This window comes from Humulus lupulus, chromosome 6, assembly GCF_963169125.1.
Source record: "Humulus lupulus chromosome 6, drHumLupu1.1, whole genome shotgun sequence".
In the NCBI taxonomy this organism is placed as follows: Eukaryota; Viridiplantae; Streptophyta; class Magnoliopsida; order Rosales; family Cannabaceae; genus Humulus; species Humulus lupulus.
The window spans coordinates 109,424,277-109,445,733 of NC_084798.1; the positions used below are offsets into that span (position 1 = coordinate 109,424,277).

Genomic DNA, 21,457 nt, shown 5'->3' on the forward strand with positions numbered 1-21,457 from the left:
TGCTCGATTAAATGTAGTTAAAGTTTAAAGTTAGTTTAATATACATATATTTGTGAAATATCTATTATAGTGTGTTATTTACCTATTATTTTATATTTACTTGTTGCACAAGTCACACAATGCCCATGGCCCATCTATGTACATTCTTGAGTCTATAAATAGAGGACTCAAGAATGCATTTGTTTTTTACGCTGTAATTCTTTACTTTCATAGAATTCTAAGAATCTAAAGCTATTATCCACGTTTTTGTATCCTCTCTCTTAGCTTGTGAAACTTGGTTGACTCAAGTCATCTGATCGCAGGTTTTGAGAATTTACATAAATACGAATATCAAGTGAACTTAGGTCATTACTTATCAGCAGGGTCGAACTACTATAATTCTGTGTATCGTTTGTTATTCTTATATTCAGTTCTTATTATATATCGTAAATTTGACTCACTGTCGTTTACCAAATCTCGGTTCAACAAAGTGAAATTCCATATTTATAGTGGAGTAATAATGGAATTAATAAATAAGATTATTGAATTAAAGAGTTTAATTAATAATTTGGTTTGTCCGAGCTTCATATTATAGGTTGATGGTCCCCGAGTCTCCTTTGTCCTACATTGTCAATGGTAAGGATGTCTCATGCATGATTAATGGAGAAAATGAATAAATTGCAAAGGAATTAATTTTCTAGTGCAAAGAGATAATTATGTGATAGTTATGTGTAATGAATTAATTAATTATTTAACTAAATAGTTTTTTTGAACAACTTTATATTAGTTAAAATAAATATTAATCAATATTTGGATTAATATTAAAGAGAGTTAATTATTATCTTAGTATAAGATAAATATTCAAACTGATAGTTATTAAGATAAGATTAATTCTGAATTAACTGATATTTTTTTTTAAGAATAAATATTTTGTCTTAAAATTAATTAAACAAACAAATGAGAAAAATTAGGGAGACTTAATAGTGGCTCACGCCACTCACTGCCTAGCATAGTGAGTAGCGCCACTTTGGTGCCAACCTATCCCTCGGATTTGAATTTTTAATTTCAAATTTATTTGTTTATTTAATTATTCATTTTAAATTTTCTTTATATAAATAAAATTATAAGAGATTAGTTTGAATTAATAAATAGTTTATTAGGATTTTTGTCCCCCGAACTATTACCAATTTAAATCGTGCCCCCCAGATTTTTCAACCAATTAAAAATTCCCCCCTAAATTATTCATTTTACTTAAATGTGGGACTTCCGTCCAATTTCACTAACAGAATGGTGATGTGGTAATTTGAGCGCTGATGTAGTATTTCCATGTCAATGCCTCGTTTATAATTTAAAGAATAAATAGGAATTTCCCCCTGAACTATTACCATTACCAAATCGTGCCCCCCGAATTTTAAAAATTTAAAATTAAACAATCTTCTGAATATTAAAAAAATGAAAAAAAAATTAAATTAAAAATCAATTGAAACTAAAAAAAATTTATGGTGACAAAATATTGGCTTAGGTGTTGGGCATGCGTCTAAGTGAGCTTGAAGTTAGCTGGGTAGCGACATCATTGACAGGCTGGGCTCATGCAAGTTCCAAGGGACATTCAGCTCTGGTGTCGCCTATGTTTTCCTTCTGCATCTCTCCATTTCCCTACCCATCTCTTATCTCTCTCACTTGTTGAGTGTCCTAGGGGATTTGAATGGTGCAAAAGTGTGAGAAAAAGAATAGAAAATCTGGATTTTTTTCATTATTTTGTTAATATCATATTAAAATGTGTATGAATTTGAGAGATGGAAATTTTGATTTGAATATGTTGTGAAAAAAAATTTGGTTGAGTTTTTGTTGTGATAAATTAACGAGTATTGTTGAGATTATTTGGTTAGTGCAAAAGTGAGGGAAAGTGAAAGAAAGTAAGAAAAAGTGAAAGAAAATAAAAGAAAATTTTAATATAGTTTTCTTTTTTTATCTATTTGATCTTTTAATTTTGAATGATTTAATTTAATTTAAGTGGATTTTTAGTTTAATATTTTTTATCTTTTCTTTTTAATATTCAAAATATTGCTTAAATTTTATAATTTTGAATTCGATGGACACGATTTGGTAGTGGTAATAGTTCGGGGGGTAAAATCATATTTATTCTTTAAATTATACATGTGGCAATGTCACATCAGCAAGCAAAGAGTCACGTCAGCATGTCGTTAGCCATATTGAAAAAAATTGGTCGGAAGTCCCACTTTAAAACACTGTGAATGGTTCGGGGGGAATTTTTAACGGCCCAAAAAAATCAGAGGGCACGATAATGTATATAGGTCATAGTTCGAGGGGCAAAATTCCTAAATAGCCTTAATAAATTTAAAGAAAAATAAATTGTTTTTTTTATTTTATATGTATTAACCTAAAATGAAGCAATTCTTTTAAGTAGTAGTTAATTGTTGTTATCAGACACTCTCAAAAAAACTATTGATAGAATTTTCTAGGCCTGAAAATTCTAGAACTTTCTACAAGACTTCTCTCTTCTCCAAACTCTCTAGATCTCATGTGCTGAGAACATCTAGACAGCCTAAACAATCAACATGTGAATCCTACGTGTCCATACACGTCCTTGTGTGTTAGAGGAACGACTTGGAAGACTAAGGTGTGAGTCTTCGCTTAATAGGAAGATCGTTGATTACACTAAAAGACTAAAGGAATCTTGATAGACTTCAAGAGGTAATCTCATTTTCCTTGTATATTTTGATTTAATGTATAGATATATGTATTGATCCTGTATGATATTAATAATTTTTTAAAATCCCCCTCCTCAACCTTTCGCTGCATCCTTGATTTTATTCAAACTAATACCAACATGAAGTTCTCTCCCTACTCGTTCAAAGACAAAGCTAAAAGCTGGTTGTATTCTTTAAGGCCTAGATCTATTGGAACTTGGCACGAGATGACATCAGTTTTCTTTGCCAAATACTCTCCATACCATAAGACTACCTTAAAAGACAAATTTCCTTTACTCAAAAAGAACATGAAACTCTTTACCAATAATGGGAAAGGTTCAAAGATTTGTTCAATCAGTGTCCCCACCACGGATATGAAAGTTGGCGCCTGGTTAGCTACTTTTATGAAGGGCTCACATATCAAGAGCACAAATTCGTGGAGTTGGTGTCCAATGGCGAGTTCCTCCAAAAAGATCCCGAGGAAGCTTTCGAGTATCTAAATAATATTTCTGATAAAGCCCACATGGACTGGACCAAGTGCTACTGAAAGCACGAGTAGGTCTCAACAAGCTGGAGTTTACCAAGTTGACAAGTTGAGGCTCTTACAACCAAACAAGGTAGAGGAACCCACATGGTTTCCAAGGCTGAGTCACGAGAGCCATGTTTCGTTTGTGGTGGAATTGAACATCAAGCACCGGATTGTCCTACCTTTAGCGAAATGAAATGGGTGTATGAGGAGCAATGTAATTCTTTATAAAATAAGCCCTATAATCCATTTTCAAACAGTTACAATCTTAGTTGACGTAACCACCAAAAATTCTGCTGGAAGGATTCAAACCAAGCATCTGGAACTCAATGGAGACCTGAACCGCAGCTATAATCATTGTAATGCCCCCAAAATCCCTAATGCGGTTTAATGGTTGGATTACTAGGCCGGGAGGGCTATAACTGATTTATTATGCCATTAAATTATTATATTCATGTTTATGTGAATTATATTATAATATGAGGTTAAATGCATGCATGTGGGTCCACATTTCATCACAGGGGTATTTTGGTAATTTGGCCCGTTGAGGGCGTAATTGTATATTTGTATGCATGTCAGTGATTTATTATTAAGGAAACATTATAATATGGATTTGTTCGAGCCATTTGGCATGAGACGATCTTTGAGTGCAAGTTAGCAGTTTAGTCATAACAGGATTAATTCGGGGCTCAGGGTGAGTCTCTGTAATGACCCAACTACTCTAGACTTTTGGACCATTAACAAAACTATACTTACAAATCCTTACATTGCGAAAATACCATAACTTTATTAGGAAACTTGTAAAAAAAAATAAGAGTAACATACATAAAATATCAAGTAGGATATGGGATCCCATTATTTCAAAAACAAAACATAATTTAAAATAAAAAGGAGTTACATAGCAAGTGCGGAAAAATTACACATAAACCATAAATAAAAGACTACATCCTCGAAATCGAACTCTCGACTCCTTGAATCCATTCATCACCAATACACAAACCCCAAGCATCCACGAACCTTACCGCCACTATAGCTATTTTCCTACACATATAAACAAAAAGGAATGAGCCTAATGCCAAGCAAGGAAAATCTACCACATAGTTCATATACATAAATTTCACAAGAAACATAAAAACTTAACATATCACTTATATCATACACATACTATAATGGCCATTATTACTTGGGGTCCCATAGACTAAACAAGTCATATGCCCATTAGATTAGTGGGGTCCTACTAGCTAAGTAGGTCATATGCCCATAATCTATTTGGGTTCTTGTTAGTCATATGGGTCATATGCCCAAGCCTACATACATACATATCATAACACTTATCATAACATAAGATAACATAAGCATATAACATATAGATTCTATCATATTTTCCTTACCAAAGTTACCGGGATAAGAGGACAGCGTTGGGACTTTGGAACACTCCTAATAACCATTATGAAAGGGTGAGTCTATAGAAGAAAAAGAGAAATGAAAGGAATGGAATGACTAAACCTTTGAGAAACATACTTACCAAAAACTTATGTGCAAGTTCTTAGATTTCCTAACCAAAATAAGAATAAGGTTAGAAGACTAATGGGAAAGAAAAATAACATAATACCAATGAACTAGAGTGTGGAAATACCTTGAAGATTTGTAAGACCAATCTAAACCTCAACCGAAATTCTATGAAACCTTACTTCCCCAAGTGTTTGATAAGCTTATGATGATCAAGCTTATGATTTCCCCACCCAAGTGTTTAACTCTCACACTCACCTAGCAACTTGCAGCCTCTGAACTTAGAGTAAAAGGTGAATAATGGCTGGGTACTAGGTCCTATTTATAGATTTTAGGAATGAAAGGATCTTAATTTCACTTGAATAAAAATAATGGCTTTTTAGGTGAAAATAATTTGAATAATCGTTCAGCAGAGGCTGAAGACTCGTTCAAAAGGGTGCTGGACTTATCAAGAGGTTGAATGGCTGAATGGAAAAAGAATTCAAAAACTTTCAAAATAAGCTGAGAGGGGTGATATATCGCCCCCTGTAGGCGATATATCGCCTGGGCCAGTATGCCCGAGGCAGTCGTGCATCGTTTCGTGTTTTCGGTATCTACGTGCTGCGATATATCGCCCCCTATAGTTGCGATATATCGGCACACGCTGATTATTTAAACACGAAATTACACATTGTGAGCTAAGTTTGAATGGAGTAAACAGCCTTGACTAAGCTCTTAAACGTATTCAAAGATGCTGACTGACCTTAGAGCATTCAAACTTTACCCTTATTAAATTTAATCCTCAAAATACTTAATCCTTAATCACCCATTCATAACATGTGCTTAAAATCCTATTGGTCCTTATCTAAACCTTATAGTATAATAAATATTATCCTTAATATCAGTCATATTAATCAAACCTTAGGTTAAAATTAATATTCTTAAACTATAGGTTAAACTTAGAAAATCTACAAGTACTACTATGAGTGTCCAAATAATTCCCGGTCTGAACCAAAAATCCACAGTCATAAAGATAATACTATAAATACTATAATACTACTATCTAACTAGCTAAGTAAAGTTCTTGGACTCTACAATTCTCCCCTACTAAAAAGAATTTCATCCTCGAAATTTACTTACCAAATAACTCCGGATACCGGCCTTGCATGTCCTCCTCCAACTCCCACATTGCCTCTCGTTCAGAACTATTACTCCATAGGACTTTGACTATAGGAAAGCTCTTGGACCGTAACTGCTTCATCCCCCTATCTAGGATGCTAACCGGTCGTTCCTCGTAACTTAAGTCTTTCTGGAGTGCTATTGTATCGTACTTGAGGACGTGAGATGAGTCTGACACATATTTACTTAGCTCGAGACGTGGAATACGTTGTGACTATCGGCTAGTGCTGGCGGTAGGGCTAGTCTATACGCAACTGGTCCCACTTTGTCCAATATCTCAAAAGGACCTATGAATCGGGGACTAAGCTTGCCTTTCTTCCCGAACCGCTTGACACCTTTCATAGGAGATATCTTCAAGAATACTTGATCTCCAACTTGGAATTCCACATCGTGTCGCTTAGCATCTGCATAGTTTTCTGACTGCTTTAAGCAGCAAGCATACGCTGTCTAATAAGTGCTACTATTTCTTGAGCTTGTCTAACAGCTTCGGGCCCTAGAAGCTGCCTTTCTCCTACCCCTTCCCAGTGCAACGGTGATCGACACCTTCTTCCATATAGCAACTCATAAGGTGCCATCCCGATCATTGACTGGTAGCTGTTGTTGTAGGAAAACTCGATCAGCGACAAGTACTTATTCCATGATCCTCCGAAATCAAGTACACACGCGCGTAGCATATCCTCTAAAATATGAATCGTACGCTCAGACTGCCCATCTATCTGAGGATTAAAAGCTGTACTAAGACTTAACTTAGTACCCATAGCTTGCTGTAAGCTTCCCCAAAATCTCGATGTAAACACCGATCCTCTATCTGACACTATCGTCTTGGGGACTCCATGCAATTGTACAATATCTTGGATGTAGATCTCTGCGTATTGGTCTGCCATGTATGAAGTCTTAACAGGCAGAAAATGAGCCGACTTGGTTAGTCTATCTATTACTATCCAAGCGGAATCATGCTGCTTATTCATCTTTGGCAGACCCGTCACGAAGTCCATAGCTATATCGTCCTACTTCCATTCTGGTACGCTAAGCGGTTGCAATAAACCTGCAGGCCGCTGATGCTCCGCTTTCACTTGCTGGCATACAAGACACTTAGATACATACTCTGCTATGTCCTTCTTCATCCCTGGCCACCAATAGATTGCCTTGATGTCATGAGTCATCTTGGTAGACCCTGGATGAACTGAGTAAGGGGTGCTGTGCGCTTCTTCTAGAATCGTCTTCTTAATACTTTGATCATTTGGCACGAATACCCGATCCTTATATCTCAATAAGCCTTGGCTAGATATTGAGAAATCTGTAGTCTTGCCTTCTCTAACTGCATCCATATGTGCTGCTAGTGTGTCATCATGTCTCTGACCAATCCGTATGTCCTCTAGCAAATTTGATTGGATAGACACGTTAGCCAGCTTGCCTATAACTACTTCTATTCTGGCACTGATCAGCTCCTGCTGTAGCGGCTTTTCTATTCCAGCTAAAGCTGCTAAATTCCCATAACTTTTCCTGCTAAGTGCATCGGCAACTACGTTTGCCTTCCCCGGGTGGTATAGGATTTCGCAGTCGTAATCCTTTACTAACTCCAACCACCTGCGCTGCCTCATGTTGAGCTCCTTCTGAGTAAAGAAGTACTTTAAACTCTTGTGGTCCGTATAAATCTCGCACCGTTCTCTGTAAAGATAATGGCGCCAGATTTTTAACGCAAAGACCACCGCTGCCAACTCCATATCGTGAGATGGATAGCGCTGTTCGTACTCCTTTAACTGTCATGAGGCATAGGCTATCACCTTGTCATTTTGCATTAGTACGCAACCCAAACCTTGCTTCGATGAATCGCAGTAGACAACGAACTTATCGTTGGGTGTCGGTACACTGAGTACTGGTGTTGAGCAAAGCTCATCCTTAAGCAACTGGAAGCTTTCTTCACACTTATCATTCCAATTAAACTTTTGTTGCTTCCGGGTCAGGTTGGTGAGCGGAGTGGCTATCTTAGAAAAGCCCTCAACAAACTTCCTATAATAACCTGCTAGCCCTAGGAAGCTTCTTACTTCAGATGCGTTCTTTGGTCTGGGCCAATCCTTCACGGCCTCTACCTTTGATGGGTCTACTGCAACTCCGTCTTTCGATATAATGTGCCCGAGGAACGCCACTTGCGAAAGCCAAAACTCGCATTTCTTGAACTTTGCGTAGAGTTGATGCTCCTTCAATCACGTCAAAATCGTCCTCAAATGTTCCTCGTGCACTACTTCATTCTTGGAGTATACTAAGATATTGTCGATGAATACAACGACGAATTTATCTAAGTAGTCCTTGAAGACCCTATTCATTAAGTCCATAAACGCGGCTGGTGCGTTAGTAAGACCAAAAGACATTACCAGGAACTCGTAATGTCCATAACGAGTCCTGAAGGCTTTCTTAGGAATATTTTCTCCCTTTACTTTGAGCTGATGATACCCGGACCGTAAAACGATCTTTGAAAATACAGTCGCTCCTCGGAGTTGATCAAACAAATCGTCAATCCGAGGTAGCGGGTACTTGTTCTTAATCGTTACTTTGTTCAGCTCACGATAGTCTATGCACATCCGCATACTTCCGTCCTTCTTCTTCACGAATAGTACCGGAGCTCCCAATGGTGAATGGCTTGGCCTAATAAAACCCAAGTCTAGGAGTTCTTGTAGCTGCGTCTTTAACTCCTTGAGTTCCGTAGGTGCCATCCGGTATGGTGCCTTAGAGATAGGCTTGGTGCCTGGTACTAATTCTATCGTGAAGTCTATTTCTCAAGTTGGTGGCAATCCTGGCAAGTCATCGGGAAATACCTCTGGAAATTCTTGTATAACTCGGACATCTCCAACCTTAAGTGGTGTCTCCCTCTCCACATTTGTGATGTTGGCTAAGAACGCTTGACATCCTTTTTCCATCATTCTCTGAGATTTGAGAGATGATACTAACGGGGTGCGTAATCCTGAAGCTTGTCCCATGAAGCATAGTTTCTGGCCGTCAGGAGTCTCAAACATCACCTTCTTGTGTTTACAGTCGATCGTTGCGCCATGTCGTGCTAGCCAATCCATGCCTAGTATTATGTCGAAGTCCTTGATCACCAGCTCTATCAGGTCTCCTTCTAGTTCTTTGTCCTCAATCTTGATTGGTACGCCTCGTACTATCTGTGATGATAGAACTACTTTGCCCGAAGGCAACTCGGTTACAAACCTAGTTCTAAATCTTTCACTAGGTTTGTCTAGTTTTTCTATCATTCGTAACGAGATATACGAATGAGTGGCTCCTGAATCAAATAATACATAACATAAGTTATTGAGGATAGAAACCTGACCTGTGACCACCTTATTGCTAGCATCAGCCTCTCCTTGGGTTAAAGCAAAAACCCTAGCAGGAACCATCTTTTCGTCCTTCTTCCCTTCTGGCTTTTGCTGAGGACAATCTCTTTTACGATGCCCTTCTTGACCACAGTTAAAACACTCCTTGGTGTTTGCGCGGCATTCTCTAGGATGCTTCTTCTAACATTTAGCACATGGCGGGTATTCCATGTAGCCTGGCCTATTTCCCCCATTATTCGTACGTGCCTTCTTATCGCTGTCAAATTTCTTGTTATCAGGATGCCGTCTTTTCTGGCCGTTACCGTTGTTGCTGGACTGATTGTTGCCGCTATGGTTGTTGTTCCGACTGGTCTGAGGTTGACTCTGTGGTCTAGGTTCAGGCTTACTGGCTTCCTCTTTGCTTACATTGGCCTGCAACCTTTCTACTTTGATTGTCGTCTCAAGAACGTCAGCATATGTAGTGTTTCCCGGGTTTGCTAGCTTAACCCCCATCTCGATCTTCGGTCGAAGTCCTCTAACAAACTTGTTTACTCTCAGGAAATCGGTTAGAACCATCTCAGAGGTGAATTTGGCTAAGCGGTCAAACTGAAGAGCATATTCTGCCACCGATAACGTACCTTGCTTCAAGTTGGCAAACTCCTCAACTCTTGAAGCGAGTACAGCTGAGTTGTAGTACTTTTTGTGGAAGAGTTCCACAAATCGGGTCCATGTCATGGTGGCGACATCATGCGATTGCTGAACCAAGTCCCACCATATCCTGGCATCCTTCTTGAGTAAAGACTAGACGCAGGATATGCAGTCCGAATTACCGAGATTCATGTGCGTTAGAATCGGCTCCACATTCCTTAGCCACTATTCTGCCTCAAAGGGGTCTGTAGTCCCTTCAAAGTTTGGAGCGTGCTGCTTGCGGAACCTCTCATACACTGGCTCCATGTTCGGTACTGGATACGGCGCGTAGTTCATCATAGGCCATCCCCCATATGGACCAACTTGTTGGGGTGCTGGGGCCATTTGCTGTGGCTGCGGCTGCGGCGGAGGCTGAGGCTGAGTTTGAGCCTGTTGGCGTTGTTGTTGCAAAAGTTCCTCGACTTGCTGTCGCAGTCTGGCGATCTCCGCAGTGTTGTCAGCTGGCAGTGCCGGCGCATTGCGGCGGGCAGTAGCACGCACTCCCCTTCGGCAAACTGGAGGGACTTCATTGGTTGCTGGGACGGTGTTGGAAGCGTTTCCGTTAGTGCGTGCAGATCTTCGGAGCGACATCGTAGCAGAGTTCTAACAGTTGAAAGAAACATGTTAGAACTTTACCTAATAGGCTCTAAGGCAAAAACTTATTCTAAAACAAACATATCTCGGACCTATTTATTATGACTTCTTATGAAAAGTTATATTAGTCTTTATTTATTATTTAGAGTGGGTTTCTATACTTAGAAAAACAAGTCATCTTTATTTTCTAAGTCTGTTTCTAATCATCCTATATGACTTAATTCTCAGGCTCGAAACTTATCTTTGTTCCAAAGTTAACCATATTGAGGGAGGGCTGGGATCAGTAAAATCGTTCCCACTACTAAGGCCCCCTAACTCTCAATAAGGAAACTTGGTTCATTGATTTGTATCCACCCTCACCGAACTTAGTCATTATTCATTTTATTTAGTATTTATTATGGTTGCGAAAAAAAAATCAAACTCATACATGATAATAAAATAGCATGTTATTCATTTGGAAAAATAATTTTCACTTATTACAATCACAAAATAAAGAAAGAAATAAAACAAACAATGAAAACTACTATTCTAAAAATCAGGATCTTCTACATCCGATCCTTCATCTAGCATATCATCATCTATCTCCTCATAATCATCATTGTCATGTGCATCAAAATGTCCTCTAGGAAGGTTTGTGAGAATCCTATGTTTTTGCTCATTTGTGAATTGAAACTCGAATTTTGCAGTGAACCTAACTAAGAGGAAATAATAACGCATTGCTAATGGCAGTTCATCCTCATCATTCATTGTTTCCCATATTTCTTCTAAGGCTGCTACTACAGGATGGAAATCTTTAAATAGCCTAATTATTAATACATATAGTTCCGTTGATCTTAACATTATTTGCTTAGACTCTTGAAGGTGACCTATCTCTTGGTGGAACAAAAGCAGTCTTCGTGTGATTCTTTCTAGTGCTCCTACAGTGTTTCTTGGCTCCCTTATTCTTTTTAAGGCCTTAATGGCTCGGATATCTTGGTAGGTTAAAGCTCCGTTCATACTTAACTGAAAACATAAAGACTAAAGTTGTTAGCTATACACATAAGCAAAATAACCATAACTTAAATACTTACTTGGCGGTCAGATTCAGAGCTTTTGAGTGTGTGTATCAAGGAGAACTTCATGCGAAGGAACCGTTTGCTTTGATACCAACTGTAATGACCTAACTACTCTAGACTTTTGGACCATTAACGAAACTATACTTACAAATCCTTACATTGCCAAAATACCATAACTTTATTAGGAAACTTGTAAAAAAAAAAAAAGAGTTACTTACATAAAATATCAAGTAGGATATGGGATCCCATTATTTCAAAAACAAAACATAATTTTAAATAAAAAGGAGTTACATAGCAAGTGCGGAAAAATTACACATAAACCATAAATAAAAGACTACATCCTCGAAATCGAACTCTCGACTCCTTGAATCCATTCATCACCGATACACAAACCCCAAGCATCCATGAACCTTACCGCCACTATAGCTATTTTCCTGCACATATAAACAAAAAGGAATGAGCCTAATGCCCAGCAAGGAAAATCTACCACATAGTTCATATACATAAATTTCACAAGAAACATAAAAACTTAACATATCACTTATATCATACACATACTATAATGGCCATTATTACTTGGGGTCCCATAGACTAAACAAGTCATATGCCCATTAGATTAGTGGGGTCCTACTAGCTAAGTAGGTTATATGCCCATAATCTATTTGGGGTCTTGTTAGTCATATGGGTCATATGCCCAAGCTTACATACATACATATCATAACACTTATCATAACATAAGAAACATAAGATAACATAAGCATATAACATATAGATTCTATCCTATTTTCCTTACCAAAGTTACCGGGATAAGAGGACAACGTTGGGACTTTGGAACACTCCTAATAACCATTATGAAAGGGTGAGTCTATAGAAGAAAAAGAGAAATGAAAGGAATGGAATGACTAAACCTTTGAGAAACATACTTACCAAAAACTTATGTGCAAGTTCTTAGATTTCCTAACCAAAATAAGAATAAGGTTAGAAGACTAATGGGAAAGAAAAATAACATAATACCAATGAACTAGAGTGTGGAAATACCTTGAAAACTTGTAAGACCAATCTAAACCTCAACCGAAATTCTATGAAACCTTACTTCCCCAAGTGTTTGATAAGCTTATGATGATCAAGCTTATGATTTCCCCACCCAAGTGTTTAACTCTCACACTCACCTAGCAACTTGCAGCCTCTGAACTTAGAGTAAAAGGTGAATAATGGCTGGGTACTAGGTCCTATTTATAGATTTTAGGAATGAAAGGATCTTAATTTCACTTGAATAAAAATAATGGCTTTTTAGGTGAAAATAATTTGAATAATCGTTCAGCAGAGGCTGAAGACTCGTTCAAAAGGGTGCTGGACTTATCAAGAGGTTGAATGGCTGAATGGAAAAAGAATTCAAAAACTTTCAAAATAAGCTGAGAGGGGTGATATATCGCCCCCTGTAGGCGATATATCGCCTGGGCCAGTATGCCAGAGGCAGTCGTGCATCGTTTCGTGTTTTCGGTATCTACGTGCTGCGATATATCGCCCCCTATAGCTGCGATATATCGGCACACGCTGATTATTTAAACACGAAATTACACATTGTGAGCTAAGTTTGAATGGAGTAAACAGCCTTGACTAAGCCCTTAAACGTATTCAAAGCTGCTGATTGACCTTAGAGCATTCAAACTTTACCCTTATTAAATTTAATCCTCAAAATACTTAATCCTTAATCACCCATTCATAACATGTGCTTAAAATCCTATTGGTCCTTATCTAAACCTTATAGTATAATAAATATTATCCTTAATATCAGTCATATTAATCAAACCTTAGGTTAAAATTAATATTCTTAAACTATAGGTTAAACTTAGAAAATCTACAATGTACTACTATGACTGTCCAAATAATTCCTGGTCTGAACCAAAAATCCATAGTCATAAAGATAATACTATAAATACTATAATACTACTATCTAACTAGCTAAGTAAAGTTCTTGGACTCTACAGTCTCGGGGTATTTTGGTGATTAGTGCGTTGCCGGGAATTAAAGGGTAACAGGATATGAATTATTGATATTTGAGAATATCGAGAATAGTGGGAATTGGAGGGTGTTAATTATGATTAACGAAATAGGCAAGAAATGACAGTTTTACCCTTGGGAGCCTTTAGAAAGCTTTAAATGACCTAGGAGCAATTTAGGCTTTTCACCCCTAGGATATGTTTAAGCCATTGAAGGTTGTGGAAGGTTAGCCAAAATAGAGTATCAAAGTTTCCTCCCGTACATCCATTTCTTCTCCTTTTTCCTTTGGATTTTTGGAGCTTTTCTTGAGGATTCAAGCTAGGGAAGTGGATCTTGAGGGATTAGGATTGTGTTCCACTATTGAAGAAGATCCTAAACTAAGCTTGAGGTAAGTTTCTAGGCATTAAAACTTTAGATTTGCTCTTTTTTTGGTTTGGTTTTCAGCTTGGTTTTCTATATTGGTTAAAGGGAATTGATGGGAGTTTTTGGCTAGGGTTACTTAAGTTGTGATGCCTAGGACATATGTAGATGGTTTTTGGGTTCTTTTGGGACTTAAAATGAGGTTTGGAAGCTTTTGGTTCAGGTTGGAAATGGTGGAGTCGAAGGGGGAAAGTTTTAGGGCCATTCTGGCTGGGTGTAGCGCTACAGCGCCCATAAGTGGGCGCTACAACACTACTCAGGGAGGATTCTGGTCTGTCTTGGGCGCTAGGGGGGTAGCGCTACCTTGCTTCATCATATTTTGTTTTTGGGCATTTTTAAGGGTTTTTGGCTCGGGGTTTCAATCCTTAAGGCTCGGGAACGAATCTACTCACCGATTGGGTATAATTCGGGGTCCCGGGAGTGAGGTTTAGGTCAAGACCCTCCTATTGTTGATTTTCATTAATGGAAGTTATAATTGGTTATGATTAGGTAACTGGTAAGGAATCAAAAGGTTGATCATTCTCAAGGGTCATTCTATTACTATTTCTCGCTCGAAACAGAGGTAAGAAAAATGCACCCCATATGTGACATGCATGGTTATTATTGAGGCATGTTGAGTGTTTAAATGTGGACATTGATTGTATATCAAATGCTTAGCAAATCTTTCTCACTTGTGCATGGCACTGACTAAATAGTCAGAATTGGCAATGGTGTCAGTATTAACTATGAAGTTGTGACTCATTAGTCAAGTTCGGTAGTAGTACTGAGCACTGGTCACATGGTATTGACTAATAAGTCAAGAACGGTCTTAGCGTGTTTAACGCAAGCCGACAAAGATTAGATCTAATCGACATCTGCATTGAATGACTCAAATGAGCATTAATGCCGGACCGACCTTAAGTTCAATGAAAAATAAAAGCGCTTGTCTAGCCTATGGCTAGTCACTTGGAGCCAAGGCCAGAAGGTCCAGGTGACTGGATTTTCACATGGTTGTGGGTGCTGAGCCCCGTAGTGAGTTGCTCGTCAGTCACTCATTATGGTTTAACAGAACATGAAGTGTTAAATCACTCATCTGATTAGAGCTATACATTCCATCATGGTTGATGGAACCACAAAGTGATACTCACTCATCTGTTCAGGGCTATAAGCTCTCTATGATTATTATGATCATCATTTGATATTATATACATGCAGTATTGAGTTTTCTTGCTGGGCTTTGGCTCATGGGTGCTATGTGGTACAGGTAAAGGGAAAGAAAAGCTCACCCAGCCTTGAGTGGAGAGCTTAGGTGGTGATGTGTACATATGCAGCCCCTTGACCACCACGGCCAAGGAGTTTCTCGGAGGAGCTAGGGGGTTTACCCTATTTTTGCCGCTTAGGTCAGCGGGTTGTAAATTTTAAACTATAATGACCATTTTGGATTGTAAATAACTTATCAATGTTTTTATGGGCCCATGAACAGTTTTATGTTTTAAATAAAATATATCATTTCCTTTTGATTGGTTTTTCACCTTAACCTATTAATAACACTTAGATGCACGTTTATAACCAAAGAACTCGATTAGCGAGTTAAGCACGGTTCAAAGTTCACAGTTTCTGTCTTGGAGTAACTAGGGCGTTACAATCATCATCAATGAATTCTGCACCGCAGAATAATACGTTCTCAAGGAGATCTCTTGAAAACACTCTGCACATGTTTATATGGAGGCACAACATATGACAAGCCAGCAAGTGGCATAGGAAATCAAAGACATGAAAAGCCAAATTACAAAGCTAAATAACACTTTGGCTATTCGAGAGCACGGTAAGTTCCCATCTCAGGCTCAATCCAGTTTAAAGGGACAACACATGGCGCAAACCTCCACTCTTGAACACTCAAATCCCAAAGAGGTCAATACCATTTCTACTTGTAGTGGTCAGAATTTTGATAAGCCAAACACTTCCACTTCTAATAGTCAAATTTTTGTTCCAAAAAATGATACGCCCACAATTATTCCAATAAAGGTGCCATTCCCTCAAGCTTTGAAATCCACTGGCAAAGAACTGGAAAATCAAGGAGAAATCCTAAAAAATTTGAAACAAATGAAGATCAACTTGCCTCTTTTGCATGTGATCAAACAAGTACTGGCATGCACCAAGATCATCAAGGATTTATGCACCATGAAAAGGAAGCACCATATCAAGAAAATTGCATTCTTGACAGAACAAGTAAGTGCGGTGATCGAACAAAAGACACCAATCAAATACAAAGATCCTGACTATCTCACAATCTCTTGCCAAATTGGGACACAAGTATTTGGTCAAGCTCTCCTTGACTTAGGTGTAAGTGTAAATCTCATGCCTTATTCAATTTATTTGGAACTGGGTTTAGGAGAAATCAAGCCCGCATCTGTGGGGCTATAGTTTGCCGACTGTTCAATCAAGAAGCTTCAAGGAATAATTGAAGATGTCTTAATCAAAGTTGGGATATTCTGTTACCCCGCTAACTTTCTAATTTTGGACACTCAGTTTATGGTTGATATTGAGTAAAAAATTGCCATCATTCTTGGTAGGCATTTCCTCGCTACAGCTAATGCCTTCATCAATTGTAGGAATGGTCTCTTGAAATTGTCATTTGGGAATATGACTATGGAGGTAAACATATTTCACATTTTAATATAACCACCAGACGAAGAAGTTGATTATTATCATACTGATATGATAGACACGCTTGTTGAGGAGGAAGTTCTTATGAAAGATGAGTCTGATTCTTTAGATTATCTCCTCCATAATTCTTATTGCATTTCTTATCATTTTAGACATTGAGGACATTGTTTGATTTTAGTTGGGGGTGGTGAGCATATTCACGTGTGTTGATTTTTGTCACATTAATATTTTCATGATCAATTTTTTTGAAAATTACGTATTTATTCTTGCAAGATGTTACTTTTGAGTCAATTTTTGTTATCTTTATTACTTAGAAAATTTCTAGAGTTATATAATGCACATGCCAAATGTTGTGGTAAGATGGTTGTTAGCACATAGGTCCTTAGAAATTTGTCGTGTTTAAGTATTTCATTCTTTTCTGTGAGAGGTGAGACTTGAGAAAATGACATTTGAATTTTCATTGATTCTTAGAAATTGTTATATTTATTTGGACAAGGTATTGTTGTATGAATGGATTATGTTTTAGGGATAATATTATCTATAGACAAATCTTATTAGAGAGTCTTTTTGTTATGTTCTTCATGGAAAAAAAAGAGCACAAGAGTAATAGTTCTATCATTTTCAATTATGTCTCTTGTGTTCAAGAAAAAAGAATAAAAAAAGGTGTGTATTAATTGCATGTTTTATTTGTTTATGACTCTTAGAATAAATGTAAAAATTGTCTATTTAACTTAGAAATCCAGAAAAACTAATTTTGTGGTACTCTTTAAGGTGGTTGTCTAAATAATTTATTTCTTATTTTTGTTTTAATTGTTATTTAAATGTTTGTACTCAAAATATATTCATTTGATGAGTGCTCACTTCTTTATTTCCAACTCCATGAATGAAACCCTGCCTTAAATATTTTCAATTACATAAGATGTTAATGGAATTGAGTCTTTTACTTGGCATAATTTTCAAAGGCTTTATGTGCTATGGATTGCGGTAAGAAAGTTCAAATTTGGTACACACATTCACAACTCTAGATTTATTCAAAATAATTTTGATAACTCTTATTGACATGTTACTAACATTTTGTGTTAATACTTAAGTTCTTTTATAATTTTTGACCTAAAATATATCATGTTGACATCTATCACATCTCTTGAATTGCTAGAGACTAGCAATAAGTAGGTTGGGGTTGTGCTTAACATGTAAAAATTGTATATTTTTAGGTGCATTTGGGTAAATAAATTAGAACTTAGTTATTTATTTTTTTATTTTAATGCAAAGTCATTTAAGTTGAAAATATTAAAATTATTCTAATATTGTGTTAAATATTCACATTTGTAGCAAACAAATGGTAAGAATGCAATTGTGAAAGAAAGACGAAAAACCCCGAATATAGCATAAAGCCCAAATGGTCCAAGTTCTCTATCCAATTAAGCTAGCTTACTCACTTGAAGAAAGAAAGAGAAGACCACGTGCGGCCACTCTTGTCTTCGATCAAGCTTCATCAATTCAAGAAGGCCTTTCAACTCTATTTTGGGCTTCAATATTTACTCTACAAATAGGCCCAATCTTGAACAAGTCTAGCAGCTATAGGCGTGACCCAAACTCATAAAACGTGGAAATCAAGTTGTCCTCTTCATCAACACAAATTGACGTGGGGACTAGCTACCAGCCACTCTCAATTGCGTACTCCACTCACACGATAACACTTGTCTTCCCACTTCCCCAATTAAACATGCACGACGACATCATTTTCCTAGTTTATAGTGGCACTATCTCCACTTAGTTATACACAAAAAAATACTAGTTTAAGATGGAAAATGTACAATAAATGGTGGGTTAGGTCATGGCATTTGGGGACACTTTGAAATACATTTTTTTGGGAGCAAAAATTAGTGTTCTTTTCACTCAGATTGTTCTATTATCTTCATACTTTCTCTCTAGAATTTGAGAAATAATATGAACACTATAGGCTAATTTTCCCATTTGTGAGATTAGAGAGTAGCTTATGTTGGAGTATTTTATATGTGAAATGATTCTCTAGGTTGTAGTGTTTACATTTAGAATTTGTTTAAGTCTTCTTCATTTCAATTAATTTACAAAGTATTATATGTCATATTTTATATAAGTATTAGTCATGCTCTACTTATGTAATTTAGCCATATAAATATTTTGCTAGCATTATTATATAAGATTATCTTTTATTGCAAAATTGCTATGAAGAGTATTTTGTACCTTTTTAAATATCTTATATTGATAATCACTTGTTAATTAATGTGAAGGCTTAATTCATTCAAGATAACCATAGAGTATGAATTATTTTGTATGTAAAATACAAAACATAAGTGAATATTTGTCTCACTACTTTCTCTCATTTAATTACTTTTGCAACATTTTATGTTTTTAACTCTTGTTCAAAATTCTCAAAATATTTTCTCTTGTTTTTCACTTTCTTTAATCGTCATTTTCTTACTTCAATTTAGCTAACTTTCATTGATTGTTTATTGTTGTCTCTCTGTGGATACAACATACCCCATTTACTACTGCAACCACTTAAGAGTTTATTGGGAGATATCAACCGTTCATAAACAATACCTTCACAACATATAGGCCATAACATATCATATCGTAACATAACTGATTCATAGGATAATGTGACACATTATAACATTTCGTAGCATAACATAACAAAATCATAATGCGTGTTACCAGTATCATTCTGATCATTTACTAACGTTGCTCCAACCATTATCACTTAATATACTGCCCTTGCGACAACCCATTGGATCTTACCACATACCAAGTTAAAAGAATATGTATCCTCATGATCTTTCCACTTATGTCATATCACCATAACATAATCATAACATGATATAACCAAATCTCAGAAAGTCAACGTGAGCATGCATCAATACACAAAAGCACTCAAATCTAAAGACTCAATCAACCTTAATGTGTCCTTAGGAAAGTCCTAAAAACCTCAAATAGAAAACCCTAAAACATATCATCAAAGCCCCAACCGAAACAATCAAAACGGGACAAAATCCCATTTTTGGCCATGTGGCGCGGTCGCGCCTTACGGTAATTACAAAATCGCAACTTGTGATTCTTCTTCGAATTATCCTTCTTCAATCAACCCAAATCATCACAAACCCACATTTAATCATACTTTCAACCCTATATCCATTACATGACATTCCTACCATGATATAACATCCAAAACATCATCAAAAACACATTCAAGCAATCAATCCATGCTCATGAATGGTTAGGGTTCAAGAACCCTAACTTCATCTTCTTCCCCAAGCTATCTTTCCAATTATCAAAACCAATAATCTTAACTTAATAAATTCAACCCTAGTTAACGTCCTACTAATCCAAGACCGTTACGCCGTGTGTTTAGAATAGTGCTTAACTCGTTAAGCAAGTCATTTGGACTCAAAAATGTAACTAAAAGTAAAATAAAGGTTTAAGTATCAAAGTTTTGGTCAAAAAATTAAAATTTTCATGAAAACTTTAAACATTTATAAGGGATCCCAAAAAGAATTTAAACAAAATATAGTTACATTCTGTATTCTCAAAATAGTCGATCTAAGATCTCCCGACCCTAACGACCGAGCAGGCCGAACATGTATGCGTCGCTCCAAAGCCCTCCATTTCACGGATAGTCCACTTTCTTCTTGCCCTTACATGCACCATAGAGCACCCATGAGCCAAGGCCCAACAAGAAAACCCAATACGACATAATAGATATCCAATTAAACATAAACAGTAAATAGCATGCTTCACAGATAATAAACAAGTTAATTTCAGATTATAAACAATTTAGAGGGACTATGCCGAGCGATGCACATCACTGGGGCACTAAGCTTATGGCCTGTGCTAGACAAATGTGTACTGTTGACCGTGTTTTTGGCCAACGACGTGAGAACGTAAAAAACGATGAAACCTTCAAGAGAAATAAAACGACACAGACGGTTTTTGAACAGAAAGTAAATAACACACACAATTTTTATAGTGGTTCAGCCCCAATATGTTGGTAATAGCCTAATCCACTTAGAGTTGTGATTATAGATCTATACTCAAGATCAGATGAACTGAGGCAACTGAGTTTCTTCAATACAGATTACAAGAATACAAGAATTCTTTCAGATACAAGTACTTTCTCTCTCTAGAAAATTCAGACCCAAAATTTCCCCAAAAGTCTCCAAAGAAGAAGAAGACCCCTTTCTAATCCCATAAGCCATATATTTATAGGCTTAGGATCATACATCTAATATCCCCTAGAATTGGGATATTTTATTATATTTATTATATTTAAATTACAAAAATATTCAAAATGTAACAGAACACCCAATTTGTGGGAAGAATGAGAGATTCCCGCGTATGCCAAGACCAATTCTTGTTGTAGTCGTTTCTGGGAATCTTGACGTAGTCTGTTCTACCTAGTTGATGAATATCACCTTCTGGTCGGCCATACCTCTACTGGACAGTCACACACTTGGCTGGTAGGACACGCACTCCTCTGGTCTAACATGGCACTCTGGTCTAGCATGCCATATCTCTCATCTAACATAGCACTCTGGTCTAGCATGCCATGTCTCTGGTCTAACATGGCACTCTGGTCTAGCATGCAATATCTCTCGTCTAACATGGCACTCTGGTCTAGCATGCCATGTCTCTGGTCTAACATGGCACTCTGGTCTAGCATGCCATATCTCTGGTCTAACATGGCACTATGGTCTAGCATGCCATATCTCTGGTCTAACATGGCACTCTGGTCTAGCATGACACATCTCTGGTCTAACATGGCTTACTGAGCTACTCCTAAGCCAAGTCACTTTATCACAACTCTTAGGAGCCAATATATTT

At 37.1% G+C, this 21,457-nt stretch overlaps 1 non-coding gene across 1 annotated transcript; it reads right to left on the bottom strand.

Annotated features, from left to right (window-relative positions):
• Positions 1–2,961: 2,961 nt before the first annotated feature.
• LOC133787541 (small nucleolar RNA R71) lies at positions 2,962–3,065 on the bottom strand. Its single transcript, XR_009872557.1, has one exon. It is a non-coding gene; the product is annotated as a small nucleolar RNA R71 (small nucleolar RNA).
• Between the last annotated feature and the right edge of the window lie 18,392 nt (positions 3,066–21,457).